Raw genomic sequence first — 27656 nt, 5'->3', positions numbered from 1 at the left:
CTTGCTCCAGCCCCTGATCTTTTATTAATTTCTTCCATACAGAGAAGAAAAAAAATTGCAACCAAGTTCTTTTAAAGATATCTCTGGAGCCTGAGCTAGAGAAATGGCCTTAGGTGGATTATTATTTTTTTTTTACCTTGGACATTTACTACAAAGAGAGAAAGAAAAGGTGCTGTTTAATCTCTCTTCTCATGTGATCCTCAGTCTCCACTTGGTTTATTTTCCCCACATACAATCTCCTTTGTTCTCTGGTAGTAGTCACCTAAACAAGTGATTAACAGATGAAGGATCAGCTTGCAATGCTCCTAGCTGCAGGATGCGATACAAGGAAAAAATGAAGAAATCCACACTGGTTATTTTTCTGACATGCCTCCCAGTACTACATTGTCCCAACAGAGAAAACATTCTTGTAGCACACATGCTTTTTTCTTTTGAGGTGTCCCTCAGCACTTCCCCAAATCTCCCGTACATCACTGCACCTTCTTTCAATTAAATTGCTTTTCTTAACTTAATTTGGGACTGTCTAATTAAAGCTGGTTGGAAGTTTTTTTCCCAACAAAGCAAGGTTATTCAGCAGCTTTGAAAACCACTGATTTACCAGGGGAGAAAGCCTTCTCTTTCAATTAACTTCCTTCACCTGTGGGTTGCCAGGAACTCAGGTTTCTCATCTCAGTGACAGGTTTCCATCTGAATGACTGTGGGGCTAGAGACCTCAGGGATTCTTGGCTCCTGACCACAGAGCTGGGAGCCAACACTGGGATCTTCCAGTATGTGCAGCTATGGGGCAGCGCAGATGACAGAAACTGGTATGATTGCTTTGGTTTCGAGACACCATGAACTGCAGTCGTGAAACTGGCCAAACTGCTCTCCCCAGATATTTCAATATTTCTCCTTTTTGACACAGTATTTCAACTCCATGAACATGTTAAGGGTTTTGCTTTTAGTTTGGAATGAAGCATTTCTAGAAAGCATATCCCCATGAAAGAAGAAATAACCGATCATCATTAGCAGTGAAACCTATCGAAAGGGGATAACAGCTTCACCAGCTAGAAGAGACAATAGGTAAATTCAGACTACAGCTCAGATGTATTCTTTCTAAAGAAAATAATGACTTAATAGATCATCTTACCGCTCATGCAGGAGGGCTCTGGTTTTCATGCAGTTTTAAATCAATTGGAATCCTGGCAATCCTGAAGTAAATTACTATCTTTTTGCATTGATTTCACTAGCATTAGGACTTTATCTGGGATGACTTGGTAAGATGGGACAGTTCAGTTTAAACACAAATTGGAGCTTGGGGCTAGATTCCACTCTGTGATGTCAACGGCTTATGCAAGCAGGAAGTCACACTTGATAGCCTATAATTTGTTATTATATATATAAGAGGTTGCAACAGCTACGTGGTTTATAGGTGAATAAATTTTAACATACTTGCAGATGTTGCTGGTACCATTGTTTCATGGTCCTCTTTTTTACCTTTATGTGATGACCAGCTGGGGTTTTTTTTTTCTACTATGAATACAAATATATGTATTTCTGAGACAAAGAAATGTGATTGTCTAAGCAATGCAGTTCAGAAAAAAGAAGCCAACCTCTCTTCTATACCCAGTATTACATAATTTGAAACAGCATGCTATTTCAAGATCTTCTAAGGACAGAAACTGCATCATAGTGGAATGATTGAAATCTTGATTTCCAATAGCATAAATGTCCCATTTGCAGACTTGGAAAAACCAACATTTTTTAGGCTTAAAACCTATTCTTGTTACCGCAGGAAATGCTATCTATTGTAGCCTCAGCACACAAGGAAAAAATGCCACCTGCAGAGGACGTTATTTAATAAAAATATATCTACTTCTGTTAATTGTTACTCTAAGAAAGCTTTAATTGAAAAGACATTGAAGTAGGACATAGCTGACTGGATAGAGGCTAAAATGAGGTAATTAATTTTATTTCGTTTGGTCTCAAAATTGGTTGCAACCTTTGCTTTCTGCTGTGACTTGTCGCTACTCAGCTTTCCCACTGTTACAAAAAAATTAGTTGAATTCTAAGTTGATACAGAAGATGCATATAAAGAGATCTCACCTCCCCTCTTGTGAGGACGATTTATGCAAAATAAGTTTAGGGGCTCTGGGATTTAAAGTTTACTGACTTTTGTTTGTGGGAGCTAGAGTGCCACTTTGCACATCATGAACACTGTCTGTGAATTACCTGCCTTAAGGGGGATTGTTAGCACATCAATCAAAAGTGGCTGACTAGTGTAGAACATCTCAAACAAAAGGATTAGACAATAGCTCAGATGCACTAAGATGCATTTTAAATCAGCTGAAGTGAAATTAGGTGCTTTTTGCTCTAATACTGCTCTTAAGTATAATGTTGAACAATGACTGTAAAAATAGGAGGATCTGGCTACCGTCATTTTGCTACAGAGGAGATGCCATCTATTTATTTTTCTCTTTACAAGCAGTCTACTTTACCCGCGGTAGTGGTGCTTGCTCAGTCTTATGTGCTTCATTCATAAAGGAAGAGCACTGTATTCCTCCATGCACGAAGTCTGTAGTGATTCTCCTTTGATTATGTGTGTAACACTCTGGGGAATGAGATGATTACACACACATATTTTTCTGTGTTTTTACATTGAAAAAGAGGGGTTTTTTTTCAGATGCTCCAGAGTTACTTTCTGCACCCATGAAGAGACCTTTGCAGTGGCAGCCGCAGTGTGATATTCACCCTTGCGAATCCTGCTACAAAGGCACCATGCCTGAGCTCAGCTCTGGTCATCCAGGACGTGGGATCTTGCAAACACTGTGTCTCATCATTTCAAGACTTTCAGGAAAAGTTTAAAGCATCAGTGGGCTAAACGCTACTCCACTTGGTGACAAATGGGGAAGACTGATTTCATCTGGTACAAGGGAAAAAACAGGCAGGTCTGCAGGGTGCCTCCTGCTGTGGCCTCACCTGGCACATTGATCTGCTCTGTCTGCTGAATTCTCCCTTTGGGTGTAAAGATGATGGGTGGCCTAATGTCCTGTCTCCCTCTAGCTCCAAACCAGACACCATGGGAGTCTGAGACAGATTAAATTCATTAGTTTTGGCCAGTTCTGATCCTACTGAAATGGGAGCTTAATTCAGTGGGATCAGAATTTGGCCCTTCGGCAGTGAAGATGCAGTGCTTACTATGAAAAGGGTTTCTTTGATAACTTTCTAAAGAGCACAGAGAAAGCAAACTACTGCTGGACAGAGTAAGTACGGCCATTTACTCTGGGCAGCAGTCTTTGGCACTAGGAAGCTGAGCAGCCAGGCTAATGTTCTCAGTAAAGCGCTAGCAATACTTACTTATTTTATCTAGAGCTGCATGTTGGTCCCATTTGGAGGAATGCTGTGCTGCCAATGTTTAAAAACAAACAAAAAAAAAAAAAAGGAAAAAGTATTTCTGGATTGACATCAAACCAGATTTTTTCAGACTGTGTGGCAAATAGGGAGGGGCTTTTTCAGGTTGAATAAAGTATTTCACACTGATTTGGGCCATTTCTAAAGGACATGAAAGCAATGTGAAAATAAACTCATGCAGGGTGACCAGAGCAATGTTCACAAAACTGATGAGGGGAGATCCCCTTTCTCACCCAGCAGTGTGAACTTTCACTCTCTAGGTGGGCGACTCCAACTGCTCAGTAATCCCCAGGTTTTCCTCTCAGAAAAATGTCCTAAATGCCAGGCTGTAAGGCTGGCTGCCCAAACCCGGCCTCACAGGCAGATCGAATGAAACTCCTGCGATGGACGTTGTCTGAGAAAGTAGCTCTGCTGGATTCAAGGCTGCTGGGCAATTTGTACGCCATGGGGTGGGACAGGTAAAACAGCTGAAGCTGTGGTGGTGAGCACTGCCTCGTGTCCCTGCTCTGCCACCAGCCCAGCCCTGCTCCCTGTTTTCTGAGAGATGTGGAGCTCCTGGCTGCTTGAGAGCGTTGGTACTTGGGGTGAAGAAAACTCACTGTGGCAGCTGTAGAGGACACAAAGGAGCCTCTGTCTTGAATGCTGATGTGTCCACAAATGCTGTTCATGTCACGAACTTTCATTGGGTAAGAAAACAGGTGAGGATTATGGTATGGTCTGGTGTCTAGGACACTCATCTGAATTTTCCAATCCCTGCTTCCAATCATCTTCAAAGGCAAAAAAAACGAAGGTCTCCCACCAAAATCAGTATCACTGTGAAAGAGAAAAGAGGCCCATGATTTTAAGACCTAGCTTTAAATCAGTTAGAAAAAGGAGTGGATATATGCCTCCAGTCTCACAAAATTTAGTTGCTGTGGCATAAGGATGCTCTTTTCCCATTCTCTGTTGTTTCAGAAATCGTTTTCAAGTCAGCTTGTAAATCTTGCCTGAAAAGTCAAAGCAAAAAACTATTGCAAAAACAACAAAATAATGCCTTCCACGTTTTATTTCAGGTGAAACTGTTGACTAAATTTGACTTGACATTATGAGTGTTTGCATTTTTCTGTGACTAAGCAATTTCTTACACTCTCTGTGCTCAGCTCTAGCTTGAGCTCAGCTGTTATTTCAACCTCCTTGTACTCTGCTTTGGGAGCATGTAAGATAACTTGCTCAGTTGCTGAGCTGCAGCCTCCTCCGCATTGACGGGGGGATGTGCTAGTTTTGTGGTTGCATTGACTTTTCCAGCAAACTGGTTTCTGTGATAAACACCTGAGGCGCTAAAGAAATATGGCTTCTTCAGTCCTCCCCTTCCAAAATCCTCATCAAACAACTGTTGCCAATATATATTTAACACTCACAGACATTTCATTCACTCTATAATCTGTGGAAAACCTAAGAATTGATCTCTCAGCAGTGTTTCTAAAAGCCGCAGCCACTTTGCTTTGTTTTCACTTGGAGAGTGTAAATGTCTTTTTGGCAGATTTGATTTCTGGGCGGGCAGCTCTTGGCTGAAAACACTATCATCAGCATTGACTTCCCTTGTGGCCTGTCACAGGCAAACCATCCTGTGATTGAACAGCAGCCTGCAACTATCAATATCCATTATTGGACTTCTTAGCTGGTGTGCACGGCACTGGGCCAGAGGCAGATCTGCATCTTCAAAATGTAGGACTTGTAGGTGCAGACCTTGGGCACAGTTTGAGCCACAAAGCAATGAAACCATACTGTTCGCTTGCACCCTGGCACTCTCCATCCCTGCCGAGATGTCACGTCTTGCTGGAGGATTTTTACATGTACATCTGGGCTGCCCTGTGGCTCCCCGTCCTTGCCAACCTAGCTTCTTATTAAAGCTTCTGCTGAAAGTGTGAACTCAGCTGGAGGGGGGGGTCTGTCTCCTTTTCCAACTTTTTATAGACCGCACATCTCAAAGCACAGGAGAGGCAGGTGATTTGGCCCCTGCCCTCTTCCAACAGCTACAGCTTCAGGGAACCACAGGAGGTGTTTCCAGCTCTGCTGCCTGCACTCCTCATCTGACAAATGAGCAGGTTTTCTGCCTCACTCCCGATGCTGCCTCTTTGTCCAAACCACCACACGTGGGCCCTCCTTTTGTCATCATCTGTTGTTAGCTTGTTAGCTGTTCCTCTGTGACTGTAGGTTCCCCTGAAAGCAAAGTGGCAGCTTCTTGTGTGGGGTAATTTTGCCATGTGGAGACCTGCAACAGGGCAACTCTGCTTCCATGAATCCCCCTGAGAACTCAGCTGTCACTGCATGGGGCTCTTGCGAGACCAAGCCCATGTCTATGCTGTGGGTCTTGTGAGCACTCAACACCTTCCAGGGCTTAGTGTGTGCCATGCCTTTATCCTGCCTCATCAAAATGGCCTTAATTCTCAGCAGAAAAGCCCTTCAGCCCAGTACGAGTCTGCCAGTCCTCCCACCCCACACCTGACAGCCAATGCCTGAGGAAGGGTATGTGAGTAAAGCAAGCCCATAGCAATATCTCCTCTAAGTCATCTCCTAGCTCTCAACAGTGTCCAGCTAAAGTAAATCCTGAGCTGAAGGTGGGGGCCTGTCAGGGGATGGTGAATGCTGTTTTTACTGCCTCATGAGATAGCAGTCTGGGTGAAATGGCCAGAGGATCCATAGCAAACTCACTAGGTCATGCCTGTCCCTCAGTGCCAAAGTCGTGGCTACCCCTGCTGAAGACACTGCTTGGCTTGAACACTATCTCCTCCTTGTCTTTTGCACCTGGATGTCTGAAGGGTAGAAGCTGCCGACTGTGCAGTGTAGTGCTGTGCTCTTGAAAGAAACCTGGAACTGTTCTTCATATTTATTAGATCATCTTCAATTTCAGACATCAGTGAGAGTTTCTGTGTATTCTTCAGTTGCCTTCCTCCAACAGCTTCTATCTGTGTGTACAAACTCTAGTTCCCTGCTTTTCCAGGCTGTAGCATACACGTGCCTCTTTAGTTAGTGTCATCAGTGGATATACTTAATGAGCAGCTTCTTTCTGTTGGTTTGTGCTGGATATTTCTAATTGCTAAAGTCTCTTCTTAGTGGTCTTTCATTAACTGTTTTATCTGGTCACACTGTAGATCAGACAAACTCATATCACACTGTAGACTGGGAGTCAGGTTGGAGATCATGCAAAGACACAAACATGTTGAGAGAAGAATGAGTTGTCGCCCTTGTGGATTTGAACTCTGATTCTGTATCTTGATACGCTGTCATCCTGTGTTGCAGGTCTTCATGTCAGGAATATTTCTAAATCCCACAGGCCTGGTTCTCTGTTTTGCTCTATCTGTTGTAAAGCAAGAATATGTTTGCTATAGTTAGCCCCAAGCTATATAAATAAAACTGGGAAAATGGAAGCAAGCCCTATGTTTTTAAATACTCATGTGTATCTCTGTCATAATAATGACTTCTGTAGAGTCAAAAGGATCTTCCTCTTTATCCAGCTGCTCTGCTAGCTTTTATCTCAATTTATATGTTGAGTTTTGCATTACCCTGTTTGTGAGCCTACTGCTTCAGCAAGGCCCAAACAGCCGTTGATCATCTGGGCTTTGTTATCACATGACTTCACTAGAATAAGGTATTTTCATTCTCTGCTGCTTTTTTCCCCCTTAATTTCTTTCAAAACACATGCACCACTACCCTTCCTGTGGTATTGCCTGTAACTCTGCCTCTACCCTTGCATGTATGTTGTTTTCTGAAAAGTTAGTTAGAAAAGTCCTTCTCTAGCAGCAAGTGAACTTTGAAATACTGAGTTATGCTGCACACTGCATCTCCCCACTGCAGTTCGTTCTGCTCTAAAATGAGTGCAAACCTGCTGAGATGGCTGGTTCTGGCCGGGCTTGGGGTTACTGAGATCCTCAGGAACAGTAAGCTTCTTAAGTGCCAGCACTGGACCTCTGGTGGATGAGCAAACCTACTCTGTGCCTGGAGTCCAGCAAGGAGAGCAGTAACACTGAGCTGGTTTTGTAATAAGGCTAGCACTGGAACTGGCAGCCTGGGGCTGGAAGTGCTCAGGGAAGGTGTGTGTAACCGTTGTTGGGCTTTATCACTCAGCAGAGATTTTTGAGCTGATGGAGAAGAGGCAAAATCAATTTATCAGCTGTGGCATTCCTATTGAGGACAAGATGTGTTGAATTCCCATTGCTGGGGAGATGAAGGAACTGGTGAGCATCTGTGTATAAATTAGATATATTACAACCCGCTTAGCACAGCTGATTTCTTGAGAGCACTTCCAGCCCTGTTTTCTGTGATTGAATCTGGGAAAGCAGCCACTTGTTTAAACTACACAAGGAAGGGTACAGGGAACACTAAGAGGCATAGCTGATGCTTGAGATTGCTTTGTAAGTCACACACTTTTGTGAACTTGGAAACAAGCTGCATCTTAAAAAACAAAACAAAACCAAAAACAACAACAAAAAACCCACCTTGTCCCATAAAGCAGGAGCGTGTAATGTCTGTTGTTAGAGATGAGATCCAACACCAGAATCTGGTTTTCAAAGCAAAGTACTAGCTCTGCCCATCCTTTGCTTGGATGAAGATACTGCTTGTGAAATTGGAGCTAGGATCAGCAGCCAAAAAATGTAGGTGTTTGGTCTTAGGATTTTAACTCAAGCCTCTCGGTACTGATTGCTTTTACAGACACTGTATTAATGTGAGGAAAAGAGAGTAGAGTATAGCACATGAAGAGTGACTCTTCCAAACACACACATTTCTGTTATAAAAGCATATTATGGGAAGATATTTCTGCTTAGGTTTGATTTACCAAAATGAGTTTTTCATTTTAAGTGTCACGGACACTTGTAGTGTATTTTGTGCTGGTTAGGGTTTATTTTCCCAGTTGCCATTCATTCCATTACATTGCCTGGGACTTGGAGACGCAGCCAGACAGATCTGCTGAACACATGAATACTAAGGAAGTGGTTTCCCTAGTAACAATAACCACGTAACAGCTCGCACAACTTCCTGCCCTTCCTTACGGGATTTGTTTGTTTGTGTGTTTCTCACTGGGTCAGATAGATGAGACACCAAAATTGGAGCTGGCTAAGATGCACCCGGATCATCTTACTGGAAGTGGAGAGAGTAGAAAAAAAATGACTGCTGCATTTACCAGTGGTGTCTTTATAGAGTTTGGCTTTGTTTTGGTTTATGGGAGTAATCCAGGGGCATGCTTGTAGCTGCCTCTGAGCAGAGGCTGAACAGACTCTAGTACAAGTCAGATTCTTATTTCAGACCATTATTTTACAAATGCCTTTTTTTTTTTTTTTTTTTACAAATGACACTACTGTCATAATGGATTAAGTGCAGCTTTGAGACAGTGATGGATTAATGGACAGCAGCGTATGGTAACACATACATGAAGTATGCAACCTCAGTGCAGGACTTACTGCTAGCGCTTTAGAGAAGGTGAATTAAGCAGCATTGGGGAACATGGATGGATGTGCTTCTAGGTTCAGACTGCTACTAAGGGGTTGTCTGGCTGGCACGCTCTTGCTATCAAAAAAGAGGTGAGATTGATTCTCTAATACATTGCAAAGTTTTCCTCAAAGAAAGTAGCTATACCACTGTTCAGGTAGGGGATCCTGGTAGGCATGTTATGTATAATCATTAAATTGGGTTATCTTTTTAGTCTTCTAATCAGCCAGTCTATTTACAGCTCACTTGAAGCCAGGTGGAGCAATTTGCAGCACTAATCACAGGTATTAAATCTGCTTCTTCAGGCACTGAAAAGCTGAATTCCTGGATTTCATTAGCCATTGTTCATATATATTAAGTTGTGGCCACTTTTGTGTCATTTTTATTACTAAAAAATAAAGGTTAGTGTTACCTGTCAGCTGTCTGTAAAGATGAGTTTACTTAAGCTTACTTAAGATGGGTCTGTTCCTGAGCAAGCTAAAATGATTTTATCCATTGCTAGAGGGAAAAACTGATAAAGGCCAAACTGCAATCAGCTGTGAGTTTGCTGTTAAGATAATAACATGAACAGACACTGTGCAGAGATCAGCCATGCTTTGCTTTTTCAATATCTTTGACCACAATGAAATCATGACATTATCTCAAAGCCAACACATGTAACTCTAGTCATACAGATATTTACAGCTAAAAATGATAAGCTTGATCCTAAGAGATGCTGGATACACCCATCCTTGTTGCTTTTAACGGCAGTTCTGGGTGTTCAGAGCCTTTGGATCAGACTAAGATCGCCTCAACAAATCACAGTGAGGGAGACAGAGTGGAAATGGCTATCAGAACACCAAAGACAGGCTAAGATTTTATCCTTATCAGACAGAGATGAGGTGGCTCAGAGCAGTAGACCGATTCATTTCCCAGGCTATATCAAGTATTAAGACTGGCCAATGCGCTTCCGTTCAGGACAACCGCAGTTATTTCTGCATAAGCACGTTTGTAATTAGCACTTACACTCTCCCAGCATGTGTAACACCCAGTTTCAGAACAGTAGCTTCCCATCACAGATAGCATTTTAAGCATTTTAAGATAGGCATTTTAAGCAGTTGTATTAGGGTCTTCTGCAAACCAGCTGTGTTGGAATCCTTATCAACCAAAACCAGTGTCAGACCTGTGCACAATATGGTCTTGGCAGAGAACACTGTTTTGTGCTCTCAAGATCATTGACAGTAATGAAATTATGTTGTTGTCTTCCAAGTTGAACATACGTTAAGTCCAGTCACGTGAGAGCACGTTACGTTCTTAGATTAGTGAGAAAGCAAGTGTTAGTAAAATCTACCTTTTGATTTTACAATTTCCCTGAAGGTACAGAGTCTTCCTAACTATTGAATGCTTTAGAGAGTGTATTTCTTTGTTTCTGTTTGCAAAATAAACTTTGTGATGAATACTGAATAATTAAATAAATCCAGTGGGTTTACGTGTCTGATGATACGTGCACATCAGCAACAATCCTATAAATGCATATCCAGATGTGAGCATGAATTCAGATGAGTACGGGAGCATGGCTGTATTCAATTCTGAAAATAATAATCCAGCTCCTAATTATGTAAATGTTTGGCTATGCTGATTTAGGCCGGTATATTTATTCTCTGTTTTCTAACTGTACATCAATGGACCTAAAGACTCCAAAGTTTCCAAAGTTGAAGCAGATGTGTAATAGAGACTTTAAAACATTTACCATTTTGTTCAATAGCAAAACATTCTTGTTTTCACAATGGTGTAATGTGGGTCTTACAGTGTAACAAGAGCTATGAATCCTTTGAAAATGTGTGATATCTTTTGTATTTCACAGATACTTTTCTCATGGATAAGGAACTTTTCACTGTAGGAAGACTTTTATATGACTCTCGCTTGTTTCCCAGTCTATTCCTAGGCTAAATTTACTGTAAAGAGAGAGGGTTTGCATCTGCCTATGTCAGTTCTCCAGTGTATTGAGGTCAGCTTCCACTCTCAATGGCTCTGATGCCTGCCTGTATAAATACAAATTCCATTTCCATCCTATTATTTTTCTAATCAAGGGTCTGTCAGGCAAAAGAAGATCTGAGGTGACTGTGTTTTCCATTATGCAAAACATTCCATTATGATAATATCTTCAGGACAGTCTTATAAAGGTGCCCTGCCCAAAGAAATCACAAATGAGAGCAGTGCAATAGTAGACAAATCCTGCATAATTTGTCCTCTCATTTAATATTCAGGCCACAGAGTTCACCCTAATTTGCCATACACATTTCCTCTGACATTCTCGATCTGTACATATGGTAAAAATAAGAATTGGCAACTTTAACTGAATAGACTTCTGTTAAGTACTTATCAAAAGAACAAGAGAGGGGTAGTAAAAATGCAGTCATATTTAGTACATCCTTCGTTTTCTTTTGCTTTCTTCGCTAAACTCACACTTAGTAAAATCTACAGTCAATGAAATTTACCTTTTGAGCTCAAGTTGCTTCCATTCAGAACAAAGTAAAAAAATACGCTAGCAAAGAAAACCTGATATTTCTTAGAAATTCTCTTTTCTTTCTTATGCCAAATCCCAAGGGGCAGGGCTCCACAGAAAGGGAGTTTATTTTCTAAATCCTTTGAACACAAAGCTCTTATATTTTCTAGGACAAGATGTTTTCCTAGAAAATCTCAATATTGTACCTTTGTATTAATACTTTTGTCATAAAGATGAATACACACATATATTTTATTGTATATATTTAATTTCCATTAGATGTCATTTCAATTATTCAAATATGAATTGGCTTACAAGCAGACTCCTGTGAAGACTTCTGTCTGAGTCTTGGCAAGCACATCAAGTTTCTGCAGTTTCTGTATACTTGATTTGTCTGTTCTCTCTGCTTACTCTGCAAGTTTGTTTGTTGTATGTGCATGTGTGCTAAATACGCAGAACAATGAATCTACACTGACCTCTTTGATTGGCAAAACTTCCGAATTGTGGGGTTTCTACAGGTTTTTAATGGTGATGGTTGTATCTGACTATTTCCACAGCCAGCCAACTAAATTTTAGGGCTGTAGAAAACTTAGGATTTCAATTATCATCCAAAATAGGTAATTGATGTTTTTCTTCTCTGGCTGTTCTGGAGTGTCCTTCCACATCTGGGGAACAGTATGCCATTGCTGGTCATTCTTATTCAAGGATTATTACACTGTTAAACAGAGCTTAATTTAATGCAATGTCCAGTCATGAACTTGATATCAGCTTTTAGGCCTTGAATGCATTTCTTTCTTTTTTTTTTTTTTTTTTTTTGTGTGTGTGGTCTGGTGTATCATCATGATCATAATACTTTTAATTAAAGTCAATGCCTTGCCTTGATTTCCTGACTCAGTCTCTGATCTTCTCAAATGTTTTCTATTTCTACCTGCAATCTTTTGAAGAGCTTCTTCTCAACCGTCTCCATTCTTTCACCATTTTATTTCATTTACTGGAGATGTTTTCAGGCCATGAAGTAATAATAAATTTGAAAAAAAACCCATATGGATATTAGATGCATCATCCTTATTGTTCCATAATCTCATCCACTACTGTGCAGCATTTGTGACTGAGGTAGATGACTGTTTTAATGCATCTTTACTGAGCCACTGATGCTGAGCTGACTGATGCTGATGTGGATATAACTACATGTAGGACTAGGCTTCTCTGTAACTTCCCTTATGTTGCATGTCAGCACAGTATGTACTCTTCCTTCTCCAAGATTCAGCCATTTCATCTTTCTGGAACTCTATTTCATCTTCTTGGAGGTAGGTTTTAAGTTCTGGTCTACAAAACCAGTTTTCCAAGGTGGCAAATAATGTTTTCATTAAATCAGACATATATGCCAGTGCTGCCATATCATTTACATTTACTGAAAAGCTTTGCTATAGATTTTTCAAAAATATGCCCTCCACGCTAACAGCAACATTCAGCTTCATGATGAATAGTGAGAATGATTCCATGTCCCCTACTCCTAAATCAAACTTTGAATTAACCAATTACTTGATTTTTCTACCATTTCTTACTGCACTCAATACACACCTTTTATAATTAGTTATCTGAAACTCCACATATCTGCACCCTCTATATTGTATCCCCTCAAACCAAGTCCGTTGTTTCCCTCCAAAAGCTTTACCCACCTTTATCACTCCCCTCCCATCAGTTGCCAAGAGTTATAATTTGATCAATACAGCTTGTATCTGCTGTGAAGTCACACTGCTCTGGCCCTCTGTTTCCTCTGAAACTGGCCTTAATCTGTTGGTAATTATGTACAGGATGGTTTTTTTCCACCAGTGACTAAGGTTAAACCACTGTAATTATCTGGATCGACAGGATCTTTCTTTCTTTAAAGCTAGTACAGGTATCGCCTTTAGCTGCTTACCTGCTACTTCCTTGTGTTCCTGTACATCCATGTATCTGGTTTTTGGCTGCTTTGTTGGCACTTACACTGGCAGCCTTCAACAGCTCAGCTGTTACACTGTCTGCTCCTGCAGCTATCCCGCTTCACTGCTCTTCTCGCTTTTCTTCATCTGCAGACCTAAGTAGAACAATACATCAAACAACATAGCTACCAGGAACTTTTAAGTCAGTGATGGCAACATATTTTGTACTTTACTAAAAAACCAAAACACATTATTAGGATTATTGGACCAAGCCCCAGCTTATCACATTTGTATGCATGGCTCATATATCCATATTTATGCTCTTTTCTTTGAGGTCTCATTTCTTAAAAATGGTCCCCAAACCAATTTTCCACCTTCCTGGGACATAAGGAGATACCTTCTGAAAACCATCCCACGTGCATTAACATACATTGTTATGCAGCCAGATTTAAAATTCTTGGTTGGAGCAGGCATTTGTATGAAGCCTGAAGGCCAGCATAGGCCATCGAGTCTGCTCTGTGGATCTCCATGATTTAGCAGCAAATGTTTGGATGGGAGCTTGCTGCATCCTGTTGCCTCTTCTGCTGTCACTTCTGCCATAGCCACTGCTTGTCTCCTGCCGCCAGAGTTCCAAACAGCGAGCCAGCAAAGCATTGGACATGCACGGCTAGCAAAATGCTCACAGTACTATCTGCTCTCTCTTCTCCCCCGTGGTTCTGACCTCAGTTGAATTTACACCTCTGTCTGCAGTCCTGGGCATCCAACTCCAGGCAGATGCTCACTGCAAGAGCTTTTCAGATGTCATCGTATTTTTACTCACTCTTCTTGACTTCTTTTACTCACTCTTCCTAACCGCCACACTGTCCAAAGCCAGTAAAACAGCCAGGCTCTCTGAACCAAACTGGGGAGAAGCTCCAGCAAGCTCAGTCTCATGGTACCGCTGTGCCTGGTCAGAACCAGGCATCTTCTGCCCAGGTCAGTTCAAACACCACCTATTCCCCATGGAGGAGCACAGCAGAACTGTGAGGTGAAGCATAAATGAGAGGACATATTCTGCCTCCATTGCTGGATGAATTTGAAGAGTAGCCCTGCAAAAGAGCATATTCTACCTGCTCAGTACCAAGGGGATCAAGTACCACAGTATATTCCCTGGAGGAAATGGTTGCAGTTTCTTGGCTATGAGCATGTGAACGAAGCTGTGCTTTCTGTTTCACTATCAAGACTATAATCTGTAAAACTGTACATTCCTTTAATTAAACAGCAAAGATTGAGTTTGCTTAATTCTACGTTCTACTGAAAAACACACGATAGTGGAAATGATGGATTCTGGTGTCTGCCAGCTCCCTGATACCCTCATGTGTTTTAGCATCTAGGCAATTAAGGCATTCATGTGGTAATGCCTCCATTATACTTTTCACATTAATATGATAATTTCTTCTGGATTGTTTAGTCAAATTAATTGCATTGAGCCTTAGTTCAGGTATACCAAGCATCTTCTAAAGACAGTTATTAAACTACCAATTTTTATCTCACTTAAGAATTACTTAATAACAACATTCAGGAAAGCTGGTTCATGATCTGATATGGTGAGAGCTCCAATTTTTGTATGTGTTGTGTTGTCAGGCAGCTTGTGAGATAATAGAAGAGATCTGCTCTTGACTAGGGAGAGGATGAGATGTGAAGTTTTCTCTGCTGGAGTGCATATGCCTTCAGACATCAAAGCTTTAAAAATTTTCCATAGAGCAGAATGGAAACGGGACAGTTTATCACCTGGGGTGCTGCCTGCTCCCTACTGCTTTGCCTGCCCAGCAGGTCCCCAGGGCAGGAGCGAAAGCAGTTCAGATCAGAGGCCTGAAGTGGGAGCATACTCCTGGCTATGGCTGTGGGCATCCACTGACAGTAGATAGATGCCAGGACAAAAAATAAATGATAACTGTTTTTTTTCTGGGAACTTTATAAGGACAACAAACCTCAGTAAAGAAGCTCTATCCTGAGCAATTATAAACCAAGCACCTGCAGGAGGCGTTTCTTCACTTTTTAAAGGCTCTGACATTGAACTTCAGATCTATCTTTTCCTCCGGCATGGCATGGAAATAAACTGTAATCGCGTAGTGCTGCCAGTCTATATTATAAAGACTCTCTTGTTATAAGATAGATGTTTGGTTACAAAATGGGAATCTCCTAAAATACACACCCATTTTCTTTGTTCTTAGTCTACAGCAACATGAGAAAGCTATGTATGACAAGTTCAGAGGCAGATGCTCCATAGGCTGCACAGAACTGGTCAGGGAGCAGCAGTGAGAAAGACATGGCTGTCTCCTGCGAACGTGAAAGGGGTCTCTGAACAATGTCAGCTATGAACAATGTCAGCTATGAATTTGGAAGGGTGACATTTTTATTTATTTTTATTGGGTGATTATCCACTTGTGAGAAATACAGGCCAAGGGTCTGGGAAAACTAATTATGTCTGGAATTTATCTTGATAAAATATAAAGGCAGATTATGTTCCTTGGGTCAAAAGCTGTTAGCATAAGTATAAGATTATGAGTTCCTTGGTCCTTTACTGCTTTAAGAAAAAAGAGAGAGAGGATTTTTAAAGAAAAACTGAGAGTACTGAAATAATTACTATGTGCATGCAGAGAGAATTTGTTGATTAGGCTGGTAGGTACTTCTACAAAATATTATTCTTGCTGATTTTAGGTGTCATGTCCATTACCTCAGCCAAAGGGCTGTTATCACAATCTCTGTAGCAAATAACCTTCCCCAAGGTTTGCCTTTTTGTTTCTAAAAGATCACCTGATTCTCTTGGACTGTTGAGCTCAAGAAAAATGGAAAAAAGTGTGAGATAATCCTTTTAAAGGCAAAGTACATGCTGAAGAAAAACACATTTTCATGTGCTGTCAGCAGCAGCCAAAGTACCACTTCCTATTTACAGGGCAAAGGAAAAGGGGTGAAATACTTGTGTACACACTAATGGCTGTGTATCCATGAAAATTCTACTCCGAATCCTAGCCAAACTGTCTCTGACTGGCTTGAGATAAATAATCACCCAGCACTAATCAGCGAAGTTAAAATGTTGGGGTTTTTTCAACCTTGTTTTTAACTGAGCAATGCCATATCTAAATTTCTAGCCCAACAGTTACTCCAAATATTTTAAAATTTAGTTCAGATTTTAATCCAGAGGACGACGATCTCAGCCTACAGTTGAGTTGTCACATTACTGATCATCACCACTGACCATCTGCCTCTGGTCAAATTTCTTTTATTGAGCTCCTTTTTTATTTATTCCTGGAGGATTTGCTGCACAGTAGGACAAATACCTGTCTGTCAGTGGCGTGTTCTCAACTTAAGTGGTTAGGCTTGTTGAGAAGCAGTTATGACTCTCTACCTCCTATCGACAATATAAAAAGGATAGAGTTTGTGCCTCCTCTTGCACCGTTTAATCGGTACCAAGGGCAGCTGCTTCTCCCATTAAGAGACCTGCTCTATAGTGTGAGTAGTGGCACTGGGAGATCCAGTCACAGTAGATGTACCACAGCTGACCTGGCTTGCAAAGTCCTTATGCCCAGTCCAGAGTTTCTCAGTGGCAGGCAGCTCTCCCGTCACAGCAGCAGAGGAGTACAGCTCCTTCAAAAACAGTAGGCTGCAACCCATATTGGTAGAGATGGCAGGACTGCTATGCACCACTGCCCTTGGGGTTTCCCTGCCTATTAACTGATCAGGTGTGTGTTGCTTACACGGTCTGATGTGTATTTAAATTGCCACTGACAATGGCATACTGAGAGAGACACTTATTAGAGCATAAAAGGGAGGTAGGGAGAAAAAACTGGTGATGAAGCAAGTAAGTAAATAAATATAAACATGCTTAGTCAGAACATTCATCTGTCATAGTGATTGCTTTTAAGACAAGAATAGATATTAAGAAGCTTGTATGCTACTATAAGACAATACAGTTTAAGGTGATAGCCTGGTCACAGACTAATATTGTGATTTTATATAAATCCATTGTAAAGAGTCTTGTGATCCATAGCACGGGGGAGGTGATAAATGATGGCCTCAAGTCCTGTTGCCCCTCTTTTCAGGGGACTGAGTCAGCATCAAGTCTCTCAGCCTGGTGCATCCCTTTGCAGTACTGGAAGGAATAAAAGAGGAATTTCTCCCCACATTTTTCACCTCAGCGGATGGTGCAGCTATGTCTAGACTTTTTGTTTTTCAGGTCAGAATAACTAATGATTAAATTTGCTTTCTGAAGGTGCAGTTCCAGCTGCAGCTTCAAGATTTTTTGGTGCCCATCAAAGCTGGGGCTGTTGCCATCAGGAGTGGCATCGCCTCCTCTCCCATGATGCCTTCCCTTTCCCCTCTGCTGGCACTAGCACCCCTGCAGCCATGCCAAGAGCTGGAGAATGGAACTGATGCAACTGGAAGTGTAGTGGATTTTGTTGCTAAGCTTTCAGCTGGGGCAGCACACCGCTCAACTTCTCCCCACTGCCCCACGGGCGTTGCTGCACACAGCAGGAGTGGGAGAAAGGGCCAGGAGTGGGAAGAAGTGTGGGACCATCTCCCTCAGGGGGCTTAAAACAATTGTGATTCACAGCCCTCCAAAGCTTTCCAGGGAGGAAAAATAGGCCTCAGGAAAAAGAAATCTGTGTGCCAGCTTTAGGTTAAATTCCCTTTTCTATCACAGACATCCTACCTCACTTTGAACAGGTCATTTTAATCTCTTTTTGCCTTAGATTTCCTTCTCCGAAACGAAGACAGAACAGTACTTTTATCTTTCAGAAGAAACACATTAGAGATTTTGAGGTGCTGAGGTGCCTAGGTACTCTGGGAATAGGGGCAGAGAAAGACTTTTGATAGGTCTGCAAATATTTTTTAAAGTGCTTCTGCCTCAAGCTTCTCTTTTTAATTGCCTTAATTGTAGACAGCGTTTGTACTGCACAGCTAAGTTCTTTGTAGCTTAACATTTTGTACGTACCCTTGCTTTTGGCAAATCATTGGTGTAACTGAATTCCAGATAATAGAATTCAAGGTATAAAGATGAGATATATGGCAAAAGATGGAAGGGTTTTTTCAGGCTTTAGAAATGTTTTCACTGTGTTTCAAGTTTCCGTAACTTTTAGTGGCGTCACTCAACAACAGTGTGAGCAAGCACTTCATGGCGAAAACACCAGCTGTGGTCTATTTTACATGCAGTTACCTTTCAGTCAGTCGTTCCATAGCATTACTCACTCCATCCAAACCTCAGCCTGATCTGCGATTGATGCAAGCTTGTCAGACCTGACATTGTGATCTTTTTTCCAACAGAGCTAATGTATGGTTTTATTCGTGACAACACCCATCACTTGGCTTCAGACTAATAAACTTGCTTTAATACAGAGCAGACAGAGTGGTTGTTTGGACCACAACCATTTTTCCAGAAATAGATGATAGTACTACATCAATAGTGTCATTGTGGTCCTCTTCCGAGTCTAAAAAGCTATGCTCACAGAGTAATATTTGAAATGTTTATCCCTAGAAAAAATATACTTGATGTAGCCATAACAAGTGGTAGAATATCCCTTTTCCCTCAGAATTTAAGATTAGAATGTCTATATTTATAGCTAAAGGAGGATACCACTAGAAATAAATATTTACTAAGGTGGTGATAGTATTACAAGGGCAGACCTTCATTCAAGAAGAAAAAGTCAGTCTTGTATTTACAAAACTCAAATGAGAGATTACAGACTCGTTATTCTGGGATACATCTGCCCAACTCTGGCAATCTGATTTTAAACGGTGATTACCAGAAAGCACAGGCACCAGCACTTTTTACACATAAGGCCCCGGAGAGATGCTGGGACCCGGGGTATTTGAAGTCATTGGTCTGTTTCTGAAACTGCATCTTTACATTTTCTCTCTAGCTTTAACACATACTCTTTTTTGACCTTGGAAACACACTTCATTTCTCCACGTTTAAGTTCCTGCATTTAGAAAATGGGGATTAAGAACATAGATGCAAAGCTGCTCTAAGTTTATTGATATTTGCAGCTTTCAGAGCTCTAATGGGTGGCACCGTACAAAGGCAAAGAGTTCTTTATATTTTACTGAAGTGATTCATTTTTCAGCTGGCCACAATGTTGTACTGCAAGTCTTCAATGAGTGTGGACTTGCCAATTTGAAGAAACAACTGATTTAACTAATTGGTTTTTCAAAGACAGGTAGAGAAATTGGTGCAACCCCATCACGGAGATAAATTTATATCAGGCTGAGTGCCTTATATTGATTAAGCTTATGTCAGCAAGCAATCAACTTGCTAATTCCATGAAAGGCACTTTTAAACTGAAATAAGAGTATCTGCACAGGGGGTTAGTTTTATATTGGCACTTTTTCCCAAATAAGACAAGCCTTTAAGCCCCATATCCCTGGTGCTGTGCATTTCAAAAGAAAAAAAAAAAGAGAAAAAGTAGAAGAAGTGGCATAGTAGGCATGGCAAAACCAATTAGGTTTAAGATATATCCTGTCCTTGGCACCCTGAGTGTGACATTGGCTCAGAATTAGGTTTGCTATGATTTGAAGCTGCTATTTAACATGTTATGGGGGAACACAGTTCTGTCACAGCTTTTTAACGGCTCAAATGATGGTGACTGGCATATCCCAGAGATGTGGGTTCAAGGCTGTGGTTTCATGGCAGCCTAACTTCTGCTGCAGATCAACTCCAACAATGAAATCTTTGTATCATGCAACCCAGAAGCCGCAAATACATCATTTGTAAGAAGGAGGGAGAAGTGCCTGCCAGAGCAGTTCAGTAAACCCTTTTGCTTGCTGTGGCAGTGGTGTAGACAAAGTTTAGGACGAGCTGCTGCAAGCCCTTCTCTGCCAAAAGGAAGACCCAGACCTCCAACTCTTAATTGTCATCACATACGTACTTGGAAGGGTGTATGTGTAGGCACAGTGCACTGTATTGCCAAATTCTAAGCAAATATTTAAATTAGAATCTGCATTTTTTAAAAGTCATGATCTATTCAAAGAAGCAGCCTCACAATTGTAAAAAAAGTGTGTAAATAGAAATATAAAAACTCAATGGCTTTGCAGAAATACTAACTTTGTCCATCTGTCTAGCTATAATAAGTGGCAGAGCAACAGAGAATGCCTGAAAGAATCACATCAGCAAAGTGCTTCCTGATTTTTAACAATTATTTCAACATTAATTGATAACAACACATAAGAGCCAGAAGGTAGACAGCCCTTCTTTTCCCTTCCCATCCCTTTCTATTGCTTTCTATTCAGTGTTCATAGTTTTATGTACATCCTTCCTCATGAGTCAAAGCGCTTCAAAAATTGAAGAGTAAACAAGAAGTCCTCATCTCCCTCACTTTCCTGGTAGAGTAGGTAAGGATAGAATTTCCCTTGCTTTCCAAAGGTGTAACTGGACCCTGCTTCCAATGGCATGACTACCACTGAGAGTCAAAGTGCAAAAAAAGAGGTGTTTTCCTCTGAAAATACAGAAGTACATAAGCATGCCAGAATCTTCTGGATGTTACAGATTTAGAGAGCCAGCTGTTGTACTAGCTGTGTCTCCTGCATATGGGCTGATTCCTGCCAAGCAGACTTGAGGCTGAGGGTCTTGCTGCAGTGGTATGCTGCTGTCATGGGGCTGTGGCTGCTGAGATCAGTCATCCCTGACATAACTGGGATCAGTCCAGTGTGAGACTTTGAGATGAGGAAGAAAACCTTGATAGACTCTGTATTCGGCACGTGGCCCACTGAATGGAACAGAAGACTTGGGACACTGAGATATGTGGCTTGTCCTGCTGGTCTTCAGTGCTGGGAACTCCACAACAGTTTTCTTAACGTCAGCAGTACCATAAGAAAGAACACAGAATTACAATAACCATCCCTGCAGACGGTAAATATGTGGCTTTCCACAGATAAGTCCAAATCCAGTAAAAATTACACAATCTTGGTAGTCATTACAGAGACTAGAGACATCATGAAATCCAGAAGCAAAGAGTCCAGATGCACACTGATGTCCAACAGCTTCATGTTCTGACAAGGATACTAGGGGAGGAGAGGCTTGAACACTTTGCAGTTGGGCTATGTGTTGTGATTGCATATGTGAGCTATACAGAATGACCACGTGTGACAACAGGGAACGAAACATCATCATCCTTAAGGTAACATTCACTACCATGAACTTCGAGATTTTTCTGAAGTGCTTCTTCTTCTCCTCCTTGAAGACTGTGGGAACAGGTTAAGGATGGTTTATCTGGGGCCCACATGAGATATCTGATACACTCCTAGAGGTGCCACAGTGTCGAGCAGTCGCTATGCAGCCGGGCTCACAGAGTAGGGGAAATGCTAACTAGAAAAGCCAGGTGCAGAACTGGGGGAAGGTCTAGAACAGTAATCCTGTCTATCCTTAAGACAATTCCTTTCACACAACCAGCCCAAAGTTTCTGAAAAGAATTTACCTCAAAATACAACTGACCCTCTCTATATGAAGAAGAATGTATTTAGGGGAGAAGAAGTGCTTACAAGCAGATCCTAGTGGCACATTCCTTTCAGTCTTGCTCAGCAGTTTGCCTCTGTTTACACTGGTTAAATATTTAAAGTTATCTTTCCAAAGTAAAGCAAAAGCCCAAAAGATTTTTTCCTAAAGTGAAAGTTGAGATTGTCCTTTAATACGTACCAAGCCGCATTCCATGGAGAAAGGCAGATACAGGCTGCAAATTACTCCCTCTTCTGATCCTGCTCACTCTCTCAGTAATATTAATGGAAAATACACACACACCTAAAAGACACAGAAAAACAACTTTCCTCCACCCTATCCCCCCACCTCACACACATACCTTTTCAATTTGTGTATCTTGAAATACTAATGCAGAAAATATGATCTGAATCTCATTTACATCAGTGGAAATGGGGAGTAATTTCACTAAAAGGAATGTACTTAAAGCATGGCAAAAGCAGTGTGAGAAGAGAAGTAAAAGCTCATCACGTAATTTCTCCTTGCATCACAGCCTTGTGAAGCTCTACTCGCTTCCCTTGCATCTGTGAAATCAGCAGGTCTACTCTTGGGAGTAAGGATTGCCGGTTTAGGCCCTTAAATCAGCCTCTCTGTGTTTGAAGAACAAGAGAGAGGCTGTGTTTTCAGGCACTGTATGTAACTGTAGAAGAACTCACTCAAGAAAGGGAAATAAAAAGAGAGTAAAAATGTTTGCATTCTCTCTGAACAAAATGAGCTGTGATCTGCAATTGCCCTTTTAAGAGTTGTGACTTTTTCTTGTTCTCTGGAAAACTTCTGGCAGCAGCAGCCAGGCTGCAGCCCCTGCGCCTCTCACCCCAGCGCAGAACATGTCAGGGAAGGCAGGCAACATACGGCTTTAATTTGCAAGGGATCATCTACATTTCTTCTGAAAAGAAAACCAAATCAAATCTCCACATACTCAATCTATCTTGAATAAACAGCATTAAGGGAAAAATGCTGTGGGTATTGGGAGGAAGAGACTCTTTGTAGTCCGCTTTGACTGCACATACCGTTTCTCCTCGTGCCTCTTTAAAGCATATAAAATCACTGTAATGGGGGGGCTGACTTACACAAGTGCTAGTCAAAGATTGCTCTTTATTCCTAGCCCATGCTACACGGTAGGAGTTTGGGTTACAATAGGTGTCACACAGCAGGAGTAAATTACCACTGACTTCAGTGGCTAGAGCTGCATTTCCATTCTATTTCTCCTATTCCCACAACCCCTAAATACAAATAAAAGTACAATTTTTACCTAAATTGACAATCGCAGACTAATACAGCCAATTAATAACAGGCACATATAAAGCATCTGGGACGAATTTGAGGGTAAAATGACCTGGGCCACCTGATGGCAAGAGAATGACTTAGTATCTTGTCAAATGCCTGTTAATAACAACTGTCTCTGTGCCAAGATGACTTTCTGAGCACTTGGCTGTACAGCCTTGAGACCCTTGGCTGCAGTAAGTATTCTGGCTGTTGCCTGCACCATCGCCTAGGGTTTGTGTTCAGCTCCTACTGATTTTCTTTGCCAATCGCTGCATGTGTTTGTTATTTTTGTCAGCACAGGCATATTTCCAAGAGTCTTCTAGGTGTTCCAAGAAACAGTCAATGTCTGAGGCAGGCTTTTAAATTTTAAGGATTTTGTTCTTCTGGCAAAACTAAATACACGAGATGCTATGGCCCATGGCCGTGGGGCAGATAGCTATGTCATTGGCATGTTGCAAAGTGAAAAATACCTTACCATGCAACTGTAAAAGCTGCTTGGAGGTCTTGTCCAGATAGTTTCTCTCCAGAATTTTCATCTGTAGGTCTGCGTGTCAACTTCTAGGATCAAACAACTTAGTTTAAGGAGTTTGTATTACCTGGATTAAGGATTTTATCACCAGAAATATATGGTAGCTTTAATATGGCAATATAAGGGGGTACCCTATTTCACCTTACAATTTGAAATGTATGACCCTGTAATCACCTCTCCTTCATTTAACTGCATTTACACTCTTCATATTGATTCTCCAACAAACCCCCTTGTCTGTGAGTCGTGAGGACTTGATGTGATCGATGTACACTGCCAGCACTGAAGACAGAAATGCCGAAGTGAGATCCACCTGAACTGTGGACATGTACTGTCTCATCTGGAACCCCCTAGGTCACTCCACAAAGTTTCTGGAATGTAATATACACTTTGCTGCCCATCACAGCTTATACACTTGAAGCCTTCTCTCTACTGAGCTATCAAAAATCCTTTCTTTCTATACAGAACTAACGTCCCTACCCCCTCCCAAAAAAAACATTAACTGTTCTTATCAGCCAAGATTCTTGCTCAACATGAGCCAAAAGTCATTCCACTTTTAACTTGCCACACTGTATTATGTTGATCATACTTTCAACCTCTTATTTAACATTTAAACATGAAATCTTGAATCAGCTAAAAAGCTAATTATCTGAGCATAACTTGCTTTCACTTGGTGGACAAACATGTATTTATGCTATCATCTGTGTTAAGATTTTATTCATTTGGGTGGTCGCTAGCCTTACCACAAATATAGTTAGTGCTTATATTGCATCCTCCGTATGTAACATAGGCCTGTGAGGTAAAGCTGAATAATTTTCTCTAGAGAAACAAATTTTCCTTAAATGCTGTGGAAAGGAAGCATTCACTCTATCCTATTTCTTCCAGCCACTTAGAGGAAAACAAGAAAATATTCCAACTACTTTTGCTTTGTTTCTTTCCAAAATTACAAATTTAGATGGCTTCTTCATTTTGGCCAAAGATTTGTATCATCCCTGCCTCCCATAAAAACAGTACAAAACAGCACCCTGAGGACAGCAGCATAGTGAGGATACTACTGGGATATAAAAAATGTAAGAGGACAAAACTCAGTATTCTTCCCACCTGCCAGAGTCCTAATTTCCGCTACTGTAACAAGTAATAGCACATTGTTTTGAAGTAAAAGTTGAAATTTCATTTAAGGTATGATTTTAATGCCCAGATTCTGGTCTGTCTTAGAATGGAAGACTATTTCCATGGGAAATGGAAAGAAGAGTGCCTGTGCTTTAAGAAAGACACTATTTGTCTGTGTACAAACATGTTTACCATTGTACTGACCCAAATAACGGTGGCATCCAGTCCGGTCTCCTCCCTCCAACAGTCACCTGCGGTGGATACCTAAGGAGTCATTAAAAGAACAAGGCAGACACACAGTGATAGTCTCATGGGGATGTAACATGCAGTACTAGGGTCGTATGAAGAAGTAGTATCTTTTATCAGACCAAGACATATAGGTGGAAAAATTAGACAAACCTTTGGCCATACGAAATTTTCTCCAGGTTAGTAACACCAGCTGCAGCTCTCAGTTAAGAACAATCACTTAACATTTACTAAGATACGTATTAATTAAGCCAGCTCTGAAAGGAAGATGGTAGCTGTAGAATAAAGAGGACATTAACGACGTTAATGATGCAGAGGATGTTCAGGATGGGAGAAAGAGTGACATTTATTAGCTAAGCAAAAAGGAGAGACAATTACTTTACAGCCTCTTGATTCAGAGAGAGGTGAACAGGGTATGGAAGCAGAGGGAACTCTGCCAGACCAGCATCTCTACTGAGGCTCTGGTTTTGGGTGTTGGGCAGAGTTAGGAAACCTAGTTCCCATGCTCACTGCTGTGGGACAAGTTCTGTAGTTTCTCTTAAGGAGCAGGACTCAAAAATTAGAGGGAGAATGTCTTGTTTGTGAGAAACTCTCTCTCACTGACAACACTCTTTGGGTCTTTTATAGACCATCTCTGGGAGTTCACACTGGTGCTGAGTGGTCATTTTCAGCAGCAAAACTATCAGGAAGGCAGCTGTGCGCACGATGAAGTATGTTAGTCCTGAAACTACAAATGCAAGAGTGGAGGATGCCGATTGTTTGATGGCAGGGGGCATTCATTGCTGTAGTGGCAGATGGGCACAAATACATCTTAACATTTCTTGCTCAGGCACAATTTAAACTGTTCTGGTGTTTTGGACCACAGAGAATTACGTTTCTGATGATGAGTTTTGTGGTTTGAGGTGCCTGAAATGTAGGACAAGTGCTTCTGGGAAGAGTCTTTCCACACATGATTTCCTGTTATGTGAAATAGTTAAACAGTTAAAACCAGCAAGTCATAGGAACTTTCCTGAACCAGCTCTCAGCCCTTGTTCTTCCCACCACAACACCCCATCCATTCCCATTTTCACTTTTTCTTTCTGAGCTGGTCTCACTGATCCATCCCTACCTAAGCTCTAAGCAGTTGTTCTCAAGTTGCATTTAGCTTTGGTATTTACTGCTTCAGAACCAAAAATATAGCTCGTTAACCCAGACATTTGTCTACTTTTCCTTCTATACCAGTTGGTCTGAAAAAAGCTAACACCTACTGGTACAAACCTTGTCCTGTATACACTGATCTTCGACCTACAACAATCTTCTGGCTAGTTGCACAGAACAACTTAGGACAGCGCTCCTTCAGTGTTTTTCAGTTTGAGAAGTGAGTAGTTCCTCAATATTTCAAATGCAGACCCCTATAGATAGAATTTCAGCCAACTGACCTTAATTACCTTTCCTGGATTGTGTGATGTGTCTCCAGGCCTGAAGACCACAGGCAGAAAGCTATGGAGGCTTCCTTAGACTAGTTAGAAATTCACACTTACTTTCTATGAGAAAGAGCACGTATAATACTTGTTCCTATCTAAAGATCCAGTGTTCAATTGTTTTAGGGTGAATAAGAAAACAATATTGTCATTTAGGGCTGAATATAAATTAGGTTTTGTGCTAGAAAGGAGTTAGTAATTTTAATTACTGATGTAGATCTGAAAAGGAAAATCTGTAGCTTAAAACTGTAAATGCAATATGCAAGGAATCAAACTTTTTCAGCAGAAGATGGAAAATGATACCATTTGTGCGTATCATTTTTGAACTGCAGTCCTCTGAGAAGGGAGTTCTTGACAGAACTCGATGAACTCAGCAAATGAGGACATCAGCAATTGACATATTTAAGGTTGTGCCGTTTCTAAACATTATCCCGCTCCTGCAGTCGTTACACAGCACAGATCTTGCTATTAATTAGTTTGAATGTGGGACAGCACTGCTGGGAGAAAGAAAGTGGCCTAAATAGCACGGTCCAAATTTTATCTGTAGCTATCCAAGAAATACGGATGTCTTTTATTAACCCTTGCCACCTGTGACAGCAAGAAATAAATGTCGGGCTTGTCTTATTCCTAATGGATTTTTGCAGCTCATTAGTGTATAAAGTGGAAAGGGTGGGAGCATGCTGCAGAGAAGGAAGACAGCTGGCCAGAGAAGTTTCATAGCTGGCTGAAGCTCTGAATGGCGGCATTAACCATCGGACAAATATGAGGACATTCACATCCATGATGCAGAGGCTCGGTTACTGAATGTTTGGAGAATGTGGTAGGATTCTCCTCCTCCTCTCCAGGAGCACAGTTTATTATTCTTATTGGATTCCAGTGAGTACAGTAAATCCCCCATTCAGTCTCCATCATTTTTCCGGACTATGCATTTCGGAAGAGCCAACATGACCTCCATTCTGTGTGAGCAACAGGGCTTTAGATGTGCAGAAAGAAATGGCCCATTGGCAGTCCCTGTATGCCCATTCACCCCTCCCCGGAGTATAGCCAACATAAAAAACCTGACGGGAGGTATTTGCAAGTCACACAGGATTTCGTCTTGAATTAAGCTGGAATAACTGCCCACTGGGCAAGGGAGGAAGGGGAATGGGAAAACCCTGTTGTGATTATTTTCGTATCTCAGGCTGCTGCTGTAGACATGATGGGGGGAAGACGCGCATAAAACATTGGCGATAACTGGGTAGCGAGATACCTGAAGTGTCTCCGGAGGGAGGGGAATTCTGGC

The 27656-nt window shown here is 41.3% G+C and overlaps 1 long non-coding RNA gene across 1 annotated transcript; it reads right to left on the bottom strand.

Moving 5' to 3' along the window:
• On the bottom strand, positions 1–27611 carry LOC135312098 (uncharacterized). The gene is made up of 6 exons (XR_010371751.1): positions 25068–27611; positions 24873–24932; positions 23508–23590; positions 21929–22030; positions 13260–13415; positions 1–6727 (listed from the first exon to the last, which is right to left on the bottom strand). It is a non-coding gene; the product is annotated as an uncharacterized LOC135312098 (long non-coding RNA).
• Positions 27612–27656: the final 45 nt, after the last annotated feature.

Source organism: Phalacrocorax carbo, chromosome 2 (assembly GCF_963921805.1).
Source record: "Phalacrocorax carbo chromosome 2, bPhaCar2.1, whole genome shotgun sequence".
NCBI classification, from domain to species: Eukaryota; Metazoa; Chordata; class Aves; order Suliformes; family Phalacrocoracidae; genus Phalacrocorax; species Phalacrocorax carbo.
Note: the sequence above shows the minus strand (reverse complement) of the source record. Positions and strands in the feature narration are given on the sequence as shown.